The 20865-nt window shown below is 43.9% G+C and overlaps 1 protein-coding gene and 1 long non-coding RNA gene across 6 annotated transcripts in view; one reads left to right on the plus strand and one right to left on the minus strand.

The window, feature by feature from the left end:
- HNF4A (hepatocyte nuclear factor 4 alpha) overlaps positions 1-20865 on the minus strand; it is a 201907-nt gene that overhangs the window by 139907 nt on the left and 41135 nt on the right. The gene's annotated exons all lie outside the window — the stretch shown is intronic.
- The window catches only part of LOC138664508 (uncharacterized), a 156082-nt gene that overhangs the window by 38499 nt on the left and 96718 nt on the right, over positions 1-20865 (plus strand). For 2 of the 5 annotated variants that reach the window (XR_011318355.1, XR_011318357.1), the window contains exon 2: positions 5379-5456. The exons of the other annotated variants lie outside the window; for them this stretch is intronic. This is a non-coding gene — a long non-coding RNA (uncharacterized lncRNA). The remainder of the gene's footprint in view (positions 1-5378; positions 5457-20865) is intronic. 5 annotated transcript variants of the gene reach the window in all.

Consider the following 20865-nt stretch of genomic DNA (forward strand, 5'->3'; position numbering starts at 1 on the left):
CTGCACCAGGCAAGAGGTCAATAGGACAGTCATAGGTGTAGTGAGGCAGAAGGGGCGGTGAGGCAGAAGGGGCGGTGAGGGGGAAGGGTCTCCGCAGCCCTTTTGGAGAACACGTACGCATAGGACCAATAGTGCTTGGGAAGAGAGAAAAAATCTGCGGGTACCTCAGTTGTATCAACCTGAGCGCATTCCCTCTGACATCTACCCTCACAGGATTTACTCCATCCCAGAATTCTCCCTGAGGACCACTCTGTATGAGGAGAATGGTAGTGTAACCATGGTATCCCCAAAAGGACCTCATCAATTCCCTCGGGAATGACAAGTAGGGAAATAATCTCCTGATGAGATGGAGACATGGAGAGAGTGAATGGAATGGTTTGGTGTGTAATCTGTGAGGGTAGTGTCGACCCATTTACCACTCAAATGGACACAGGTTTGGCGAGCATCACCAGGGGTATTGCATGTTTCTGGGCGAATGCAGATGACATAAAGTTGCCTTCCCCCCCGGAGTCCACGCAAAGCTCTACCATAAGAGTGGATGGGCCTAAGGTAATTGTCCCCTTGAAGGACAATTTAGAGGAAAATGTCTCTGTGTCTAGTGTACCTCCTCCAACTACTAGACGCTGACGTTCCCCCGACCGTTGAGAACACCTGGAGGCAAGATGTCCTGACTGCCGGCAAATATGACAGACCTTAAGTGCATGAGCAGACCGGGACTTGGATCCCGCTCATGACTCCTCTATGGCCTCATGTGACTCGGGCGCCTCGACCGGAGATTCCAGAGGTTTGGCAAAGGTTGGAGCCAGCCGAAACTTCTGTGTACACTGGGCTCGCTCCAATCTTCGCTCATGAAAATGAAGGTCGATGCGAGTTGATATAGCTATGAGCTTCTCCAGTGTGGCGGGAATCTCCCTAGTGGCCAAAGCGTCCTTCACATGGTCAGCCAGCCCCCTCCAAAACACCAGGATGAGAGCTTTATCCGGCCACTCCAGCTCAGAGGCTAGAGTCCGGAAATGGATGGCAAAATGGCTGACCATGGACGACCCCTAAGTCAATGCCAGCAGTTAAAGCACCGTATCATGGGTGACTCGAGTTCCTAAAAAGACCTGCTTCAAAGTGCTCAAGAACAGAGACTATCGCAGCTGACATCCGGCACTATGTGCCAGAAGCGGTCACGGACCGCCCCCGGCACATTAACCCCCGGCACACCGCGATCAAACATGATCGCGGTGTGTCGGCGGTATAGGGAAGCATCGCGAAGAGGGGGGGCTCCCTGCGGGCTTCCCTGAGACCCCGGAGCAACGCGATGTGATCGCGTTGCTGCGAGGGTCTCTTACCTCCTCCTCCCTGCAGCAGGCCCGGATCCAAGATGGCCGCGGCATCTGGGTCTTGCACGGAGGTGGCTTCACTGTGCCTGCTCAGAGCATGCACCGGGAAGCCAGAAGTGCACGTCAGATCGCTGATCTGACACAGTGCACAGCAAAATGTCAGATCAGCGATCTTACACTATAACATGATGCCCCCTCGGGGCAATGTTATAGTGCAAAAAAAAAATTCCCCAAAAAAATCCCCCCCCCAAAAAAAATATTCTTCCTATAAATACATTTCTTTATCTAAATAAAAAAAAAATAAAAGTACACATATTTAGTATTGCCGCGTCTGTAACGACCCCACCTATAAAACTATATCACTAGTTAACCCCTTCAGTGAACACCGTAAAAAAAAAAAACGAGCAAAAAACAACGCTTTATTCTCATACCGCCAAACAAAAAGTGGAATAACACGTGATCAAAAAGACTGATATAAATAAGCATGGTACCGCTGAAAACATCATCTTGTCCCGCAAAAAAACGAGCCATGATACAGCATCATCAGCGAAAAAATAAAAAAGTTATAGTCCTCAGAATAAAGCGATGCAAAAATAATTTTTTCTCTAAAATAGTTTTTATCGTCTAAAAGCACCAAAACATAAAAAATTATATAAATGAGGTATCGCTGTAATCGTACTGACCCGAAGAATAAAACTGCTTTATCAATTTTACCAAACGCGGAATGGTATAAACGCCTTCCCCAAAAGAAATTCATGAATAGCTGGTTTTTGGTCATTCTGCCTCACAAAAATCGGAATAAAAAGCGATCAAAAAAGTCACGTGCCCGAAAATGTTACCAATAATAACGTCAACTCGTCCCGCAAAAAACAAGACCTCACAAGACTCTGGACCCAAATATTGAAAAATTATAGCTCTCAAAATGTGGTAATGCAAAAAATATTTAGGGTTATGGTTAGGGCTAGGGTTAGGGCTAGGGTTGGGGCTAGGGTTAAGGCTACAGTTAGGGTTGGGGCTAAAGTTAGGGTTAGGGTTGGGGCCACATTTACGGTTGGGAATAGGGTTGGGATTAGGGTTAGGGGTGTGTCAGGGTTAGAGGTGTGGTTAGGGTTACCGTTGGGATTAGGGTTAGGGGTGTGTTTAGATTAGGGTTTCAGTTATTATTGGGGGTTTCCACTGTTTAGGCACATCAGAGGCTCTCCAAATGCGACATGGCATCCGATCTCAATTCCAGCCAATTCTGTGTTGAAAAAGTAAAACAGTGCTCCTTCCCTTCGGAGCTCTCCTGTGTGCCCAAACAGGGGTTTACCCCAACATATGGGGTATCAGCGTACTCCGGACACATTGGACAACAACTTTTGGGGTCCAATTTCTCCTGTTACCCTTGGGAAAATACAAAACTGGGGGCTAAAAAATAATTTTTGTGGGAAAATTGTTATTTTTTTATTTTTACGGCTCTGCATTACAAACTTCTGTGAAGCCCTAGGTGGGTCAAAGTGCTCACCACACATCTAGATAAGTTCCTTAGGGTGTCTACTTTCCAAAATGGTGTCACTTGTGGGGGGTTTCAATGTTTAGGTACATCAGTGGCTCTCCAAATGCAATATGACGTCCCATCTCAATTCCTGTCAATGTTGCATTGAAAAGTCAAACGGCGCTCCTTCCCCTCCGAGCTCTCCCATGCGCCCAAACAGTGGTTTACCCACACATATGGGGTATCGGTGTACTCAGGACAAACTGTGCAACAACTTTTGGGGTCCATTTTCTCCTGTTACCCTTGGTAAAATAAAACAAATTGGAGCTGAAGTAAATTTTTTGTGAAAAAAAGTTAAATGTTCATTTTTATTTAAACATTAAAAAAATTCCTGTGAAACACCTGAAGGGTTAATCAACTTCTTGAATGTGGTTTTGAGCACCTTGAGGGGTGCAGTTTTTAGAATGGTGTCACACTTGGTTACTTTCTATCATATAGGCCCCTCAAAATGACTTCAAATGAGATGTGGTCCCTAAAAAAAATGGTGTTGTAAAAATGAGAAATTGCTGGTCAACTTTTAACCCTTATAACTCCCTAACAAAAAAAAATTTGGGTTCCAAAAGTGTGCTGATGTAAAGTAGACATGTGGGAAATGTTATTTTTTAAGTACTTTGTGTGACATATCTCTGTGATTTAATTGCATAAAAATTCAAAGTTGGAAAATTGCAAAATTTTCAAAATTTTCGCCAAATTTCCATTTTTTTTCACAAATAAACGCAGGTAATATCAAAGAAATTTTACCACTATCATGAAGTACAATATGTCACGAGAAAACAATGTCAGAATCGCCAAGATCCGTTGAAGCGTTCCAGAGTTATGACCTCATAAAGGGACAGTGGTCAGAATTGTAAAAAATGGCCTGGTCATTAACGTGCAAACCACACTTGGAGGTAAAGGGGTTAAAGTTACTTGAAGGTGGTTTTATGTCAGTAAAGCTCCAAACAAAACCATATTTAGAAACTGCACCCCTCAAAATATTCAAAAGCATATTCAGGAAGTTTATTAATTAGCCTTTCAGGTGATTCACAGGAAATAACGCAAAGTCGAATGAAAAAATAAAAAAATTACATTTTCTCCCACTAAAATATTGCTTTAGTCTCAAATTTTTCACTTTTACGATTTGAAACAGGAGAAAATAGACGTCACAAGTCATTACATAATTTCTCGAATATGCAGGAATACTCGATATACGGTTTGAAATTACTCTTTGGCTGCACAGCTGGGCTCAGAAGGTTGGAGCATTAACTATTAGTTATGCAGTACAAATATGCCTAAAATACATTGTGGATGCCGTGCAGATCCCTGAGACAACAGAACAGCAAAGAACTAGAAAAAGTGATCCCGTTTTAGAAAGTTCATCTATGGTTGTATTGAGTATTTTGTAATCCACAGGTTCAACACAGATCTTTATACCATAGGGGGATGAAAATGGAAACTTCAGTTTTTCCACAATTACTTTGAATGTAGCCCCGAAATTTTCACTTTCAAAAGAGTTAATATGAGAAAATGGAGCTCATAACTTGTAACACAAGTACTTTTGAACATGGCAGTACTCCATATTTGGTTGAAAACTGTTTGGGCACATGGGACGTAGATCTGGGAATTTATTATGATGGAATATAGGCTGAACTGGATGGACAAATGTCTTTTTTCGGCCTTACTAACTATGTTACTATGTTACTATGGTAGGACTTGGAAAGGTAGGCGCTCCATTTGGCTCTCAAGATTAACTGTAGTAGACTTTGAACATCATGTCGAATTCGCAGACCCCTGAGTGGCAGAAAAAGTAATAATCCTAAAAAAATAGCTGATTTGGGAAATATACCCCTTAAGGAATTAATTTAGGGATGTAGTGAGAACTCACAGTTGTTTTACTGAATTATATAATATCGCAGTGGCGTAACTTGAACAGCATGTGCAAAAAGCTCTAATGAAACCCCTAATTATTGCCAGTCTTTAATAGTATTGGTCTTGTCATATAGGCTAAAGGGACTTTTGTGGCCCCCTAGGCTACCGGGATCGGGTAGGATTGCAAGCTCTGCACCTTCTGTAGTTATGCCTCTGCGCGTCGGACAGAGAAACTGTCTTTCTTGTTCATAACAACCAATCAGAACTTAGCTTTAATTTTTTAATAGCACTTGTGAAATTGTAGCTGCTCTGTGATTGGTTGTCATAGGCAACAAATACCGTGTTTAGAGCTAGGAGCAGACACATAGGGGAACATATCTGAGACACATACAGAATTGGAGAATGGAGGATTAGTAATCTTTACACAATGTGGTGGCGACTGACAAGAATTATAATTATTGTTATTAGAAACCAAGGACAGCACCTTGGAGGAGTAGCTAATGTTATCCGTGCTTGGGAGAGGGTAGGGTCACATTAGGGTATAGCATCAGATGCAATATGCTAAAGACACTTGGCTGAAACTCTGCTGCGAGCGTGAGCCGAGTGTCATCTAAGTGTGCTCCGATCCTCTTGCATGAGAGTAATTTCTCCATTTCTTCCATTGCCAGCATCCGCGGTAATCACAGAGCACTCGGATCACATCTGAATGCAGTCCGAAGTTTCACATGCACCATAAACTTATATAGGTATGTGCGGCCCGATTCTCGGATGCACTTGCAGCATTCTGCGATTGTTCTGTCAGGCTGAATTGGCATGAGAAAATAAACAATAGCAGATCTGGGATGCCCCATAGTATAACACTGGTCCGAGCGCTATGCGATGTATTATCGGCCATGTTATATGCTCATGTGACCGAGCCCAAAATAACAATGTCCATATCATGACTGTCTCTCACTCCGCAGCCTGCTGTCCTCCCATACTATAGGCTCTCATCTCATAGCGGTATCTCATATTGTAGAAGTTTAGTTGAAGCCTTCTACAACGACCTATTACCATGTCTCTCTACAGATGCAGAATATTTGCAGACTCATCTGAGGCTCCCCTTTTGTCAAGCCTCTTCATTAGGAACTGCTCCTAACCTCTGCCTCTTCTCTGCCTCTCATGGGGCATCAGCCACACACTGACTCACTTCCTGTTAGCAGCACATAGTTTAGACAACTTGCTCCTTATCCCTGTTACAAAAGAGCCATCTAGTGGTTACATTTAATGTTGCAGCATAAAGTATACGCATTGTATTACAAGAAGTGGGGGAAAAGTGGATCCATTTAAAGGGACTCTGTCACCTGAATTTGGAGGGAACAATTTTCAGCCATAGGGGCGGGTTTTCGGGTGTTTGATTCACACTTTCCTTACCCGCTGGCTGCATGCTGGCTGCAATATTGGATTGAAGTTCATTCTCTGTCCTCCGCAATCTTGCCTTGCGCAGGCGTGTACTATGGAGGACAGAGAATGAACTTCAATCCAATATTGCGGCCAGCATGCAGCCAGAGGGTAAGGAAAGGGTGAATCAAACACCCGAAAACCCCGCCCCTATGGCTGAAGATTGTTCCCTCCAAATTCAGGTGACAGTGTCCCTTTAAGGATTATCTTCTTTTCTAGCTTCTATTGAAATCAGTAAGCTGACTGTAGCTAATAGACAGGCATGCCATGGACTCCAGAGATAGAGGTTCTTTGCTGAATTAATGCCTGGTCCATACGTGTAGGGAGTCTCCTGAAATAACTCAGAATTCACTAATAAGGTATTTGAAAATGGATTTTTCAAAGCAACTTTTCTTCACTAAGCATCTGATCATGCACCAAATCCCGACTCATCACACTTATTTCCAGCAATTTTCCTGTATTACAGTTGTTATTGAGTAGTTTGTCATGCATTTAGTATCTTATTTCACAGTACTGGGAAGTGAACACACAATGATAAGACATGTACATTACTCTTCATTACACTACTGCCCTCTACCTGCGTCAGTGAGACATAACCCATCACTCAAATGGAAAACTGCCAAATTAAAAACTATAGGGCCTTGTACCCATGTGAGAAAGAACTAGGGGTTTTTTTCTGCTGCTTTCTTTCTGGACCAAAATACACAATAACAGTTTGTTCTGATTATTACATTTTTGCTTAGTTTTTTTTCTTTTCGGTTTTCTCCTTTTTTTGATTCTTTTTTGGTGCAGACTTGACGCAGCATTTTTATGTTTGTTTTTTTTTTTTAAACAGAAATGCCGGGATTCTGCACTTAACCCCTTCACTACATCCGCCGCATGCCACTGCTAGTTCTAGTCACCGTGTGATGTCTCTGACAGCAGATCATCCCTGCACGTCGCACCAAGCACATCAGTCAAAATGGATGGGGTGATCTCGACCCCACCTCTGTTTATTATTAATATTATTATTTATATTTATTGATTCTATGGTGCTAGATATGTGACGGGTTACATATAAAATACAAATCTCATCTACAGGAAACAAATTGACAATGACAGACTGGTACAGAGGAAAGAGGACCCTGCCCTTGCGGGCTTACATTCTACATTTACACTTATTAACCCTTTTGGGGCCGATTGGTCAGTAACTATTGTTCAGCGCCAATTGGCGCTAAAAGGGTTGATTTAAAATAACAATCGCGGCTCTAATAATTGGGGCTAAAGCAACATTTTTGTGGGGAAAAAAAAATCAAATTTTTTCATTCACACAGTTCAACATTGTAGAAATTTCTGTAAATCACCTGGGAGTTCAAGGTGCTCACCACACATCTAGATAAATTCCTTAATGAGTCTAGTTTCCAAATGGGGTGACTTGTGTTTTTTTTTCACTGTTTACTCACATTGGGGGCTCTCCAAATGAGACATGGCGCCCACCAACCATTACATTAACGTCTGCACTCCAAAACATCACTCCTTCCTTTTGGAACTCGGCAGTGTGTCCAAACAGTAGTTTCCCACCACACATGGGTTATCGACCTACTCAGGAGAAATTGTGCAACAAATATTGAGGTCCATTTTCTCCTAAATAAATTCATTTAGGCGTCTAGTTTCCAAATTGGGGTCACTTGTAGGGGTTGCATTGTTTAGGCACATCAGGGGCTCTGCAAATGTGACATGGCATCCGCTATCGACTTTCGATTCATGACAGTTTTACACTCAAAAAGTCAAATGGTGCTTCGAGCCCTGCTGTGCGCCAAAACAGTGGTTTTCAGCCACATATTGGGTATCGGTGTACTCAGTAGAAATTGCACTACAAATGCTGCGGTGCATTTTCTCATGTTACCTCTGTGGAAAAAAAAACTGGGGGCTAATGTAACATTTTTGTGGAAAAAAAGAAACATTTTATTTTTTTCCTTCCACCTTGCTTTAATTCCTGTGAAGCACCTAAAGGGTTAATAAGCTTCTTGATTGTGGTGTTGAGCACATTGAGGGGTGCAGTTTTTAGAACGGTGTAATTTTTTGGTACTTTCTGTCATATAGGTCTCCCAAAGTCACTTCAAATGTGATGTGGTCCATAAAAAATGGTTTTGTAAATTTTGTTGGAAAAATGAGAAATTGATGATGAGCTTTAAACCCTTCTAACTTAGTAACAAAAAAAAATGTTTTAGAAATGATGCAGGTGTAAAGTAGGGACTATTTTCTGGTTTAAGGACATAAAAATAAAAAGTGTAAAAGTTGCCACATTTTTAAAATTTTCATAAAATTTCCGATATTTTCAAAAATAAATGAAAAAAATATCGTCCTAAACTTACCACTAACATGAATTACAATATGTCATGAAAGAAACAATCTCAAAATCACTGGGATCCGTTGAAGCTTTCCAGAGTAATTACCTTATAAAGAGACACTGGCCGGAACTAAAGAAATTGGCCTGGTCAGAATGATGAAAACAGGATTTGGGGCAAAGGGGTTAAAAGTGCAATTGTGTTTTTTGCATTTTTTTTCAGGCTGCCCATATAATAAGCCTATAAAGAAAAAAGCACACTCAAAAATGCACAGTTCCACAGAGTTTTAAATGCAAAGTGGGCAGAAGTTTTCATGAAATCACATTCATTTTGCTTTAAATATTAAGCACAGTTGATTTACTACACAAAAAAATCCCCCACACAGCATGAATGAGTAGCACTACATGGGAACATGTTACGTCTATGGCGCTACGTTCAGATAGGGGCGGGACAGGTCATAATGAATTCTTTGGAACTCTAGGGGAACTGTTACTCAGGGCAACTGCAATGCAGTGCAGTATAGCGCAACCTCCACTAGGGGATGCTGGTGAGGGAAAAAGAGCGTAACACCACTGAGCAGCAGCACAAGCATCACCAAGTGGCAAAAGAATGGTCAGACGAGCCGAGTCAGAAACTGTCAGGACAAGAGGTACCAGAGGTCACAGCAATACACGTGGTCAAATACAAGCCAGAAGTCAGAGCCAGGCAGGAGCAGATATAACCGAGACAAGAGACAGTAAAACAGGTCAGAAGCCAAGCCGGGTCACATACCAGGGGGTTCAAGAACAGGTAGTGAACAGGAAAGGGAAGTCATAGGAACAGAGTACATGGGCAGGTGCCAAACACGGTATCAAGGAGTCAACTACTCTAGCCTGGAAGCATGAACTATCACTTACACAGGTCTGCAGGCACAGCAAACAGAAATAGCCCCACCGAAGCCAAAACTAGGCAGAGGTTAACCCCAGCATGACCAGATTGGGGAGAGAATAACATGAAACTCCCCCCGGCCTGAATCATGTCAGCGACCATGTACTGCAGCTTCCCCAGGATCCACTTGCTCACACAGATAAAATTGATAGAGTCCTCAGGAACAGATGAACAGTGTAGTTTAATGCCACAGCACATTTAGTATAATTCAAGCCTCCTAAGCACAGGCTTCATAAACAGTATAGCTGCTTCTTAGAGGCACATTTAGACTAACAGTCTCTTTTGATAGCACAGTTCAGCACAGATCAAGACTCTTTACAAATGCACAGCAGTGCACAGCATTACATCGAGCACAGTGTAATGGAGGAGGGGGGAGGGTTTGCTGAGGGAGATTATCCCTGTGACACAATTTCTTCGAGTACTTATCTTCCTGCTCCTGATAGACTTTCTCAACTAGCAGTACAGAGGATAGCTCAGCCCCACTCTGTAATGGAATCCTGTGTCCCTATAGTTCGCTTGCCTGAACATTTGTGAGACAAATCACAGACACACACCACTAATCCCTTCAGTTGCTGCCAGAACAGTAATTAGTAAGCAAGTTTCGCACAATCCCCCTGGGGCTCTGCTAACCACTCCCTGTCTCCTGTGGCTGTGTTAACCCCTTTAGTTGCTGGATGCTTTTGAAGCGATAGCAGTTAGCACTACTTCTGCATGTCACAAACATGGTCTAGAAATGTGGAATGTGCTCCTTTGGGGAGCATCTTCGAGGAAGGAGCCATGCATGGACTGTGGCAAGAATCTCTACTGTGGGGCAGAATTTTTAGAGAGAGTACTTATACGAATTGCAGTTGTCCCTTGCCCCTTGCCTTGGAGTCTGAGGGGACCCAAGAGGTCGCTTTGTTCCGAATGAGAAGATCAGTACTATCTTTGATGTAGGATAGTTGGGAACCACTTACAGATTTTGCATTGGGGCCCAAGAACGTGAAGATACACCTGCACGCCCTAGTGTGGCACCCAAGGCGCCTGTACCTTAAAAAGGTACCAGTTTTGAAGGGAATTTGTCAACACATTGAGGGCTATTTATTTTTTCTGTATGAGAAATACGGTCCTAGTTTCATCAGTAATTTTGTTCTAAGTTTCATCAGACTTTCATTACTTTCATGAGATTGGTCCGAGTTTCATCATTTTTTCTAGGATTAGAAACATAAAAAAAGTCTCTACCGTCTCCTATCTAGCAGTCTGTCAAATGGACAGCACTGTGTTGGCATCCTGATTTTTTTTCACTGACCCATAAGAATTCACTTGCTTGGCTGATTTTGTTTTAACTCTCAATCAATATCTGTCTCTGCAATTTTGCATCGACCAAAAATTGAACTTGAGGACAGCCACATAGACTATACTAGGCAGAAGTTGAATTACATGGATACCACTCATATGCAAAAAAATGGATGCTTGAAAGAGCCCTTAGTGTCAATTTATATATTGATTTTTGTAAGGAGATGGCTATTTTTGTAAGGAGTTGACTATTTGCATATAAGTCTTCGAATATAACAGAGACCATAAGGAGTGAGCATGGGCACCTAGCAAATAACCTACATAGCATGAAGGTATATAAGGTAAGGGGTATTGGCACAAAGCCAGATGTATTATTGATGATTATTGACATGCACTATTATAGCCCTTCACTAAAAACATTTAAGTGCACAGCGCCACCTAGTGTCTATTTAAAAAAAGGTGTTTTATTTTTGTTTCATGTATAAACCAGTGATGTGAGACAAGGAGATTAGAAAAATGATACAGATCAATGGAAATTACAGAAGTGCCACTTATCTCTTCCTGACTTTTGAAAGAAGCTCTTTCTCCTGCGCCAATCACAAATTAACGGTAATGAGCAAACGTGCTCGGTTTGGTTGTTATCCAACCATGCTCTTGCGCTCACTAAGTGTCTTCGGTGTGCTTGAAAAATATGTTCGAGTCTCCGCAGCTGCATGTCCCACGGCTGTTAGACAGCTGCAACACATGCAAAGAATGCCTAACAAACAGGTAATTGCTGCATGTGTTGAGGCTGTCAAGCAACCGCGAGACATGCATCCGCGGGGACTCGAACATATTTTTTGAGCATGCAGAAAACACTCGGTTAGCAGCCGAGCATGATCAGATAACATATTATCCGAGCACGTTCGCTCATCACTACTAACTCTATAACAGTCATCTTGTCATTACAATTTGACCCATGATAAAATACCTGAGATCCCTACGCTAGCCCAATTTAAGCCCTTACAGGGATTGTTCCCGTTCATTAAATGGGTAGAGTTAGTACAGCACGGTTTGTTTATTGTTATGATTGCTGGGGATTAACTTTTGATGAAAGGTAATAACCCTTTTAAGAGAGCAGGTATTTTTCATTTGTGTACTTTTGCTTTTTCTTCCCCTTCTTCCAAGAGCCTTAATTTTTTTTCATGTTTTTCTTCCCACACTGTCAGTTCACCGCGGGTCAGGCGGGGAGTTTGCGCATGCTCAGGGACGTCAGCGGTAGTCACTGAGTCACTGAGGCTGCGCTGACTCCCCGCCTGACGCGGTGAGCTTGCTAGCATGGGAAAATGATCAGAAACTTTCCCACGCTAATGAGTTCATGCCCGGTCAGGCTGGGAGGCTGCGCAGGCAGCTTCTCATTCATTACACAGTGGTTTACAGTCAGGGCGGTAGCATTAGCACTGCTCCCGGTTGTAAACTATTTAACCCATTGAGATGGATTGCAGCGTGGGACTTGACTGTACGGCGGACAGGTATGGGATATTGTTGCTTTTTTATTTTACAATTTTTTACAGAAGAATGAGGGCTTCACTTGGATCGAGAGTGCAATAAAGATGGAAAACCTGTGTGTTTAATTATTTCATTAAAAGACTTTATTCTGCATGTGTGTGCTTTTTTTTAATCCTTTCATACTGGTGGATTAATATTAGATAGGTGTCTTATTGACACCTCTCCATTATTAACCGGGCCTAATGTCACCTTACAATAGCAAGGTGACATTAACCCCTTATTACCTCATATGCCACCTCTACAGGGCAATGGGAAGAGAGAGGCTAAGTGCCAGAATAGGCGCATCTTACAGATGTGCCTTTTCTGGGGTGGCTGGGGGCAGATGTTTTTAGCCAGGGCGGACCAATAACCATGGTTCCTCTCTGGGCTATTAATATCTGCCCTCTGGCTTTTCCTCTCTGCCGGAGAAAATTGCCCAAGCAAGTTTTTTACGTAATTTAATTATTTAATTTAACACCTACAGCTCCAAAATTTGATACACACACTGTAATGATTTAACAAAAGCCGACAAATGAATTGCCGGCTATTCTGCTATCTAGCTTTGTATGAAATCTACTATATAATTGTCTAAGGGTCACTTCTGTCTGTCTGTCTTTCTGTCTGTCTTTCTGTCTGTCTGTCACAGATATTCATTGGTCGCGGCCTCTGTCTGTCCTGGAAATCCAAGTCGCTGATTGGTCAGCGACGGGCACAGACCGGAAGAAAATGGCTGCTCCATACTCCCCGCAGTCAGTGTCCCCGGCGCCCGCTCCATACTCCCCGCTCCATACTCCCCGCAGTCAGCGCCCGCTCCATACTCCCCTCCGGTCACCGCTCACACAGGGTTAATGCCAGCGGTAACGGACCGCGTTATGCCGCTGGTAACGCACTCCGTAACCGCTGCTATTAATCCTGTGTGACCAAGTTTTTACTATTGATGCTGCCTACGCAGCATCAATAGTAAAAAGATGTAATGTTAAAAATAATCAAAAAACGTGCTATTCTCACCCTCCGTCGTCGGACGATGGGCTCGCGCCGGCCACCATCTTCCGTTCCCAGAGACGCATTGCGAATTTACCCAGAAGACTTAGCAGTCTCGCGAGACTCTGGGTAATTTCGCAATGCATCCTGGGAACGGTAGATGGCGGCCACATCACACAGCCTCGCTTGATCCCAGGGGTGAGTATATAACTATTTTTTATTTTAATTATTTTTTTTAACAGAAATATGGTGCACACACTGCTAAATACTGCGTGGGCAGTGTTATATACCTATGTGTCTGGGCAACATACTACGTGACTGGCCAATATACTACGTGACTGGGCAATATAGTACGTCGCTGGGCAATATACTATGTCGCTGGGCAATATACTACGTGACTGGGCAATATACTACGTGACTGGGCAATATACTACGTGACTGGGCAATATACTACGTGACTGGGCAATATACTACGTGACTGGGCAATATACTACGTGGCTGGGCAATATACTATGTGACTGGGCAATATACTACGTGGTTCTGTGCTGTATACTACGTCGCTGGGCAATATACTCCGTCGCTGGGCAATATACTATGTTACTGGGCAATATACTACGTAACTGGGCTATATACTATGTGACTGGGCAATATAATAATAATAATAATAATCTTTATTTTTATATAGCGCTAACATATTCCGCAGCGCTTTACAGTTTTGCACACAATATACTACGTGACTGGGCAATATACTACATGGCTGTGCAATATACTATGTGAATGTGACTGGGCAATATACTACGTCGCTGGGCAATATACTATGTTACTGGGCAATATACTACGTAACTGGGCTATATACTATGTGACTGGGCAATATACTACGTGACTGGGCAATATACTACGTGACTGGGCAATATACTACATGGCTGTGCAATATACTATGTGAATGTGACTGGGCAATATACTACGTGATTGGGCAATATACTACGTGGACATGCATATTCTAGAATACCCGATGCGTTAGAATCAGGCCACCATCTAGTATATATATATGTCTCACTGACATATATATGATATATATATGTAGACTGTATATATGTTTTCACGAATATTTGAGCCCATGGATCCATTATATGTCCATTTTGCAAGCCGGCAAGAAATTCTCGCTATAAAGATGCCATACGGATGTTACACGGATGCTTACATGCGAGAAAATTGCATCCTCGCAATGCACATGGATGACATACGGATCACTGTTTAGGGAACATTTCTGCGATTCTCGTCTGTGTAAAACGGACCGATTTTTTTATATATTGTGTGTGTCTCCAGCCTAAGGTAAAACATTTCTCTGCCTGTTTTTACCTCATAGAAAGAATCAGCTCTGATCCCCTGCTGTAATCTCTGTATATTCTATTTTGCATCCTCCTCTGACCAGGAGCTGTGGTATGATCAGACCATGTCCATGCACAGTGAGACACGGCAGTTACACAGTACACAGCAAGGGCACATATAGTACAGTATAAGATCATCTCCGCACAGGAGCATTTTTTTAAACACATCAAATTGTGGACCTTATTGTAATTCACAGATCGATTGATTAAAATGTTGATTAAAATTAATTTATGGCCAACATGGAAACCCGACCGTACCCCACAAATCGACGCTCTTATAGTTTCAAACCATTTAAATCCCGATTGACAGATAGATAGAGATTGACAGTGGCAACAAAATGGCGAAACAGCAACAATCAGACATTGTACAGCTTTCACTCACCAGGTATGGAGCGGATTATGCTCCTGAGTCCATTCTATATGCAGCGCCCCAGAGTCCTGGTCATTGCAGTAATGTCGTTCCTCCACCAGGGGGAGTGATGTTACGTCTGATGGCACCAAAGGAGTTCACCCTGCCAGATATCACAAAACACACAGCACACTTCACACTCCAGTCCACCAGGGGGAGCTAAGGGTTCTATCTACTAGGCCACTCCTCACACAGTGTAAAACTGGTGGGTTGGTTAGGAAGTTAGTCAGAAGGAGAGGGAGAGAGAAGCAGACTGGGCTTGGCCCAGGGAATACCTGTCAGGCAGACAGAGGGGAAAGGAAGAACATCAGAGGCTCAGTAAGACAGAAAGACACGGAGCTGCGCCTGCAACCCATGCGGCAGCATCCTAAGAAAGGACACGAAGAGAATTGTGTTGTAGGGAGTGAGCCACGAAGTCACAGCAAAAGGAGAACAAAAACAAGAAGGAGTCCTGTCCTAAGAGAGGCTGCCTCCTTCAGGAGCGCGGGCCGGTGGCCGGAACACCGAGGGAGTAATAGACTCTACGCTTTACTTCAGAGACCGGCAGGGCAGTCAATTCCAAGTTGGCTGTCCCACCTAAACAGACACAGTGGCAATTGTGGAGGAGGGGCGTCTCTAGGGTCCCTATAGAATAGCCTCAGGCCATCACCGTCATACGGGTTTGTCCTATCCATCTGGGGGACAGAGAGAGAGAAAGATATAACATCCACAAAAGTTGTGAGGACCTTACCGAGTTGCTCAGCAGGGGGGTACTACAACGCACGAGGGCTAGAAGGAAGGCTACTGATTTCCACCTGGATAAGGGGTCTCTGGAATTGCCATCAGACCGGCCGGACCCTGCCTACTCTGTGATCCGGCACTCTGGACTGTGGATGCTGAAGCCTTCAGTAAATGTAAAGAGACTGCACCCATTGTGTCCTCGTTATTCACCGCGCCTTACGTCATCCACCATTGTCAAGGTAAAAATATATGTCTTTATACACTTTTGTACTTTTATATATTCTTATGCTGTGAAACAATAAGTTTTTCCCTTCATACTTGCCAATGCAAATTTAACTGTATTTAAGATGGCTGCCAGTATTTACCTTTGCCCTAATTTTTGTTCTTGCCAAGAATCTACTTTCATTTCTGAAGCTAAAGTATCATTTCTCTGGAAATCGAAACTTAACAAGATGTGGACAAAGGAAGATTCATCAGATGATGTCAGGCCAACCAGAGGGACTGAATACTAGATACATTGCTTAAACCCCGCCTAACCCTGCCCTCTGCACACCTTCCCCCAATGGACCATATAATGTTGTGTATATGAAATAAAGAGTTCAGTTGCTGTGAGGTTGCCACTACGTGTGGAAGCATAAGCAGACACTGAGTTTGAACCAGCTTTTGTCTGACTCATTCTTCACTCCGGTACCACTGCTTTAAATCTGATTTGGAATGACTGGTGGATGAAGGGTATTGTCGTGACGACCCCGACAATTTGGCGCCCAACGTGGGGCGTGGCCCACGATCCGAGACCCCCTGGACCCATGCCTGGACGTCCGTGGACGACACCCGTAGTGGCTGACCTCGAGGACTGATCACCCTCCAAACACGGTAAGTGGAGATCACATACTATGTATGTGTCACACTTGCTAGTGTTTCAGCCGTTATTGGTTAGTCTGTGGTCTCCTTGGGTCTGGGGAGTGACCGGTCGAGTGGTGAGACCGAGCGCGATCCCGTGCCACGCTTCGAACCAGCAACTGAGAGACGTCGCACTCTGCGCGTCCTCGTGTACACTACACCTCCTCCACCGGTCATTGTACTCCATTCAACCACCCTACCCGTGACTATTGTCTAGTAGTGATAGAGTGAAAGATTGAAGAAGTTGTGGATTGGGGGCGGCTGAGAGAAAGGGATAGGAGACGCAGCCTCTGTGATATTGTACACATTGGTAATTAAGACGTCCCAAGTGGGGGGACCACCAGAATCACAGTAATTAAGACGTCCCAAGTGGGGGGACCACCAGAATCTCAGTGGAGGGGTCTCACTAGGAGACCGCCTCCCAACGTTTAGAATATCGTGACAGGGCAGACTGTAATCACTGGTGTTCAGGTTAGGGAAAAATATTGAGCGCGAGGCTCTTTATTCATAGCACGTCGAGCGCGAGGCTCCGTGTTAGGACACAAGTGTTGCTGTCGCTGTCAGCGGCCTACTGCAGAAGGGCGTAGTATTCTGTGAGTCATGTTGCGTCTCTTGAAGAAGTCCGTGCCCCACGAGTTAAGTGAGGATGCTGTGGAAGTCAAGACAATAGTAGAGTCACGGGAGTGCAAGAAGGCAGTCAAGAATATTGAAAGATAAAGGACTGTTAGAACAAGCGCAAGCTCATCTGCGAGTTGCGCAAGGTTTAAAGAATGAGGAATGGAAAAAGGTTGATGGAGAGGAAAGATGAAAGGATGCAGAGCCCGTGTTTGGTTATAAAATACCTCAATCATTGGTTTTTCTAAGGTGTTTTGGTATATGAATTGTGTGAAGGTTTTGTAGAAATTAATTGAGTCTGAGAATTGCTGTATTCCGTTACTGTGGTTTTCCAAAACACCCCATAGTAACATAGTAACATAGTTAGTAAGGCCGAAAAAAGACATTTGTCCATCCAGTTCAGCCTATATTCCATCATAATAAATCCCCAGATCTACGTCCTTCTACAGAACCTAATAATTGTATGATACAATATTGTTCTGCTCCAGGAAGACATCCAGGCCTCTCTTGAACCCCTCGACTGAGCTCGCCATCACCACCTCCTCAGGCAAGCAATTCCAGATTCTCACTGCCCTAACAGTAAAGAATCCTCTTCTATGTTGGTGGAAAAACCTTCTCTCCTCCAGACGCAAAGAATGCCCCCTTGTGCCCGTCACCTTCCTTGGTATTTGACTCCCATGGGAGGGGGGAGTCAAATAGCTGCGTTATTGTTTTCTTTTGTGTTGAGGAATGCTGTAAATTTTTATTTCTGTGTTCGTAGCTGATGGGAGGGGTGAACCCCTGCGCGAATTGTTTGTGACTTCTTCTCTTTGTGCTGCGGGCCAGAGAAAGGGGGGCCAAAGTTTTCAGAAGAACTTAACCCAGTCTGTATCAGCAGCTGCAGCGATCTTTACTCGCTCTCTAGTCCCCCTCCCCCCCCCGCAGCTTCAAGGACACAACTCGCAGCTCGCTTCCTTATCAGTGGCCCAAGCAGAAGATTCCAGCTCCACCCCCCTCCCTTACACAAAACCAGTCTCACACTCCAATATTTATTTTAACCCTGTGTCTGGAAATCTCTCTCGCCATGTTAATTCTCAGACCAAGACAAGACAGATGGATTTGTAAATATTGCGGTCAGACAAACCCAGACTGGAGAAATACTTGTATAAACTGTGTTGCAACCCAACCTAAGTGAATTACACTGATTCCTGTCCAGATAAGATCACATGTAGTGACATAAGAAGCTGACACAGGATAGTGGGTAGTGGGGACATTAAATTTGGGAGTAGGCTGACAGTAATCCTTTTGGGAAGGAGCTGTAGACCAGCATGTCATGTCACCCCCAACCGGTCATCTAGTCACCCCCACTACCAGAGAACCAACCACATCAGGTAGTGTAAGACAGATACAGGAGTATTATCCCTGGAAGCCCTCTGACTAGCTAGCTACGCTAAAATAATTGGCTGACCCTGAGAACAAACCTTTCCCATTATACAGACAAAGACAATATGATGGACGTATAAGTGCACCTGAGCAGACCTAGAGAGTTGGTGAGCCAAGATGATGGTCAGATGGTATTTATGTTATATAACCCCTATGCAGATGAGTATAATGAGATGTGTATCTTACATGCCGTTTCCCAATCAGTTAAAAATAAAAAAAAAATAAAAAAAAAAACATTAAAAAAAAAAAAAAATTAGGGGGGATAGTGTGTTTAACCCTGTCAGTTAGAATATCCCTATGTTACGCTGCTTCAGTATGTGGGTAATTTTTTTGTTTTTTTGTTGTGTGCACAGACAGAGCAGGAAGCCATTGTTGCCACTGTTAGTTTTCACAAGTATCTGGCAGATCTGAACTGTCGAGTTTCGGCCTCGAGACTTCGGTTCTGCCTTGGTCAAGTGATATTTTTGGGTCACTGTCTCCCTCAGGGTGCCAGACACCTCACAGAAGAAAGGAAAATAGCTGTCAGCTACAAAGGATGAGACTGAGCTCCAGCGTTTCCTTGGACTATGTATTTATTGTTGTCAGTGGATACCGGACGCATCCCGCATAATGCTACCTCTCTACAAGGCCCTGAAAGACTGTTCAAGATATGGTGATGATTTTGGCAGATTTCACACTGGATACGCTGTTACTATGGAAGACACTGTAGTGCACGGAGCTGCACTCACTCCCTCCCACCCTGTCAGCACAAGAAGCAGAACGTCAGGCTCTGTCTACTACATGTACTTTGGCCAAAGACAGACGGGCTAATATATACACGGACTCACAGTATGCATTTGGTATTGCTCATGATTTCGGAGCCTTATGGACCAATCGAGGGTTTGTTACTACCGCCGGGACTCAGTGGAGAATGCTGAAGCTGTTAAAACCCTCATGGACTCAATCGAATTACCTACTCAGGTGGCCATTATCAAAGTTAAGGAGCACGGTCCTAGGAACAGTCCACAGACTGGTGGTAACACCTTTGCGGATATGCAAGCAAAAGCTGCTGCTCTCCTACCCGTTGAACTGACCATACCAGCTATGGTGACCACACGCTCTCAGCGTAAACAGTTACAAGAAACACTGACTCTACAGGAACCTGATGATCTATGACAGACTGAGGTTTTCTGCCGGACCCCGCAAGACCGCTTAATGACGATGCAGAGAATGTCTCCAAAGGAAGAAGTGAAGCAGTGGAAGCTGATGGAGCACGTATGGACAATGGTCGCTGGAAAAAGGACCAACTTGTGTGTCTCCCTAAGCGGATGTACCCTGCTATTGTCACGTGGGCGCATGGGCCCACACATCGAGGTATCTGTCGGACCTGCAATCCCGGTCAACTTCAACGTGTACCCCCGAAGCACCTTACTAAGCCCGACTATCCTTTCCAAAGGCTCCAGGTGGACCTCATCACGTTGCCTAAGTCTGGAAGGTATGAATATTGTCTGGTGGTTGTCGATATGTTCTCCAGTTGGCCAGAAGCATTCCCCGTTACCAACATGACTGCAAAGACCACAGCAAAGAAACTGGTGATGGAAGTTATATGCAGATATGGTGTTCCAGAAGTCGATGAAAGTGACCAAGGCCCGGACTTTTCTTCTCATGTGTATCAGGAGGTTCTGACAATGCTTGGATCCACTGTAGCCCTCCATACTCCGTACCATCCACAATCCAGTGGGAAAGTTAAGAGGCTGAATGGCACACTGAAGGGACAATTGACCAAAATGATGCAGGAGACTACGGCTCCATGGCCAGGGCTCTTACACGTTCGTACTACCCCTATTGCAAAATATGGCCTGTCCCCATATGAGATTTTGTTTGGTGCTAGGTTCTCAGTTGCAAATTTTCAAGTCTCAGTAGTTGTCAGAAGAAACTGACCGTGCTGTTCAATATGTTATTCAGCTTAGTAAAAAATGTTGCTAACACCCATGTTTTAGTTTCTTTTTCCCTTCCAGATTCAGCAGAAACCGATATTTGTCACAATTTGAAGCCTGGTGGTTTTATGGTCGTGAAAAGCTATGTCAGTAAAACTTGAAGGAAAAAGCACCTGAATCCACGCTTCACACTGTAAAAGAGACCGGACCAGCGCTTACTCACAGTGATGATCGAAGGAAAATGTTGCTGTTGTTTTTGGTCCTGAGGCTGGGGGTCATCCTCATCCCTACCTCCTCAGCCCCTATTG

The sequence above is a fragment of the Ranitomeya imitator genome, chromosome 2, assembly GCF_032444005.1.
Source record: "Ranitomeya imitator isolate aRanImi1 chromosome 2, aRanImi1.pri, whole genome shotgun sequence".
Classification (NCBI taxonomy): Eukaryota; Metazoa; Chordata; class Amphibia; order Anura; family Dendrobatidae; genus Ranitomeya; species Ranitomeya imitator.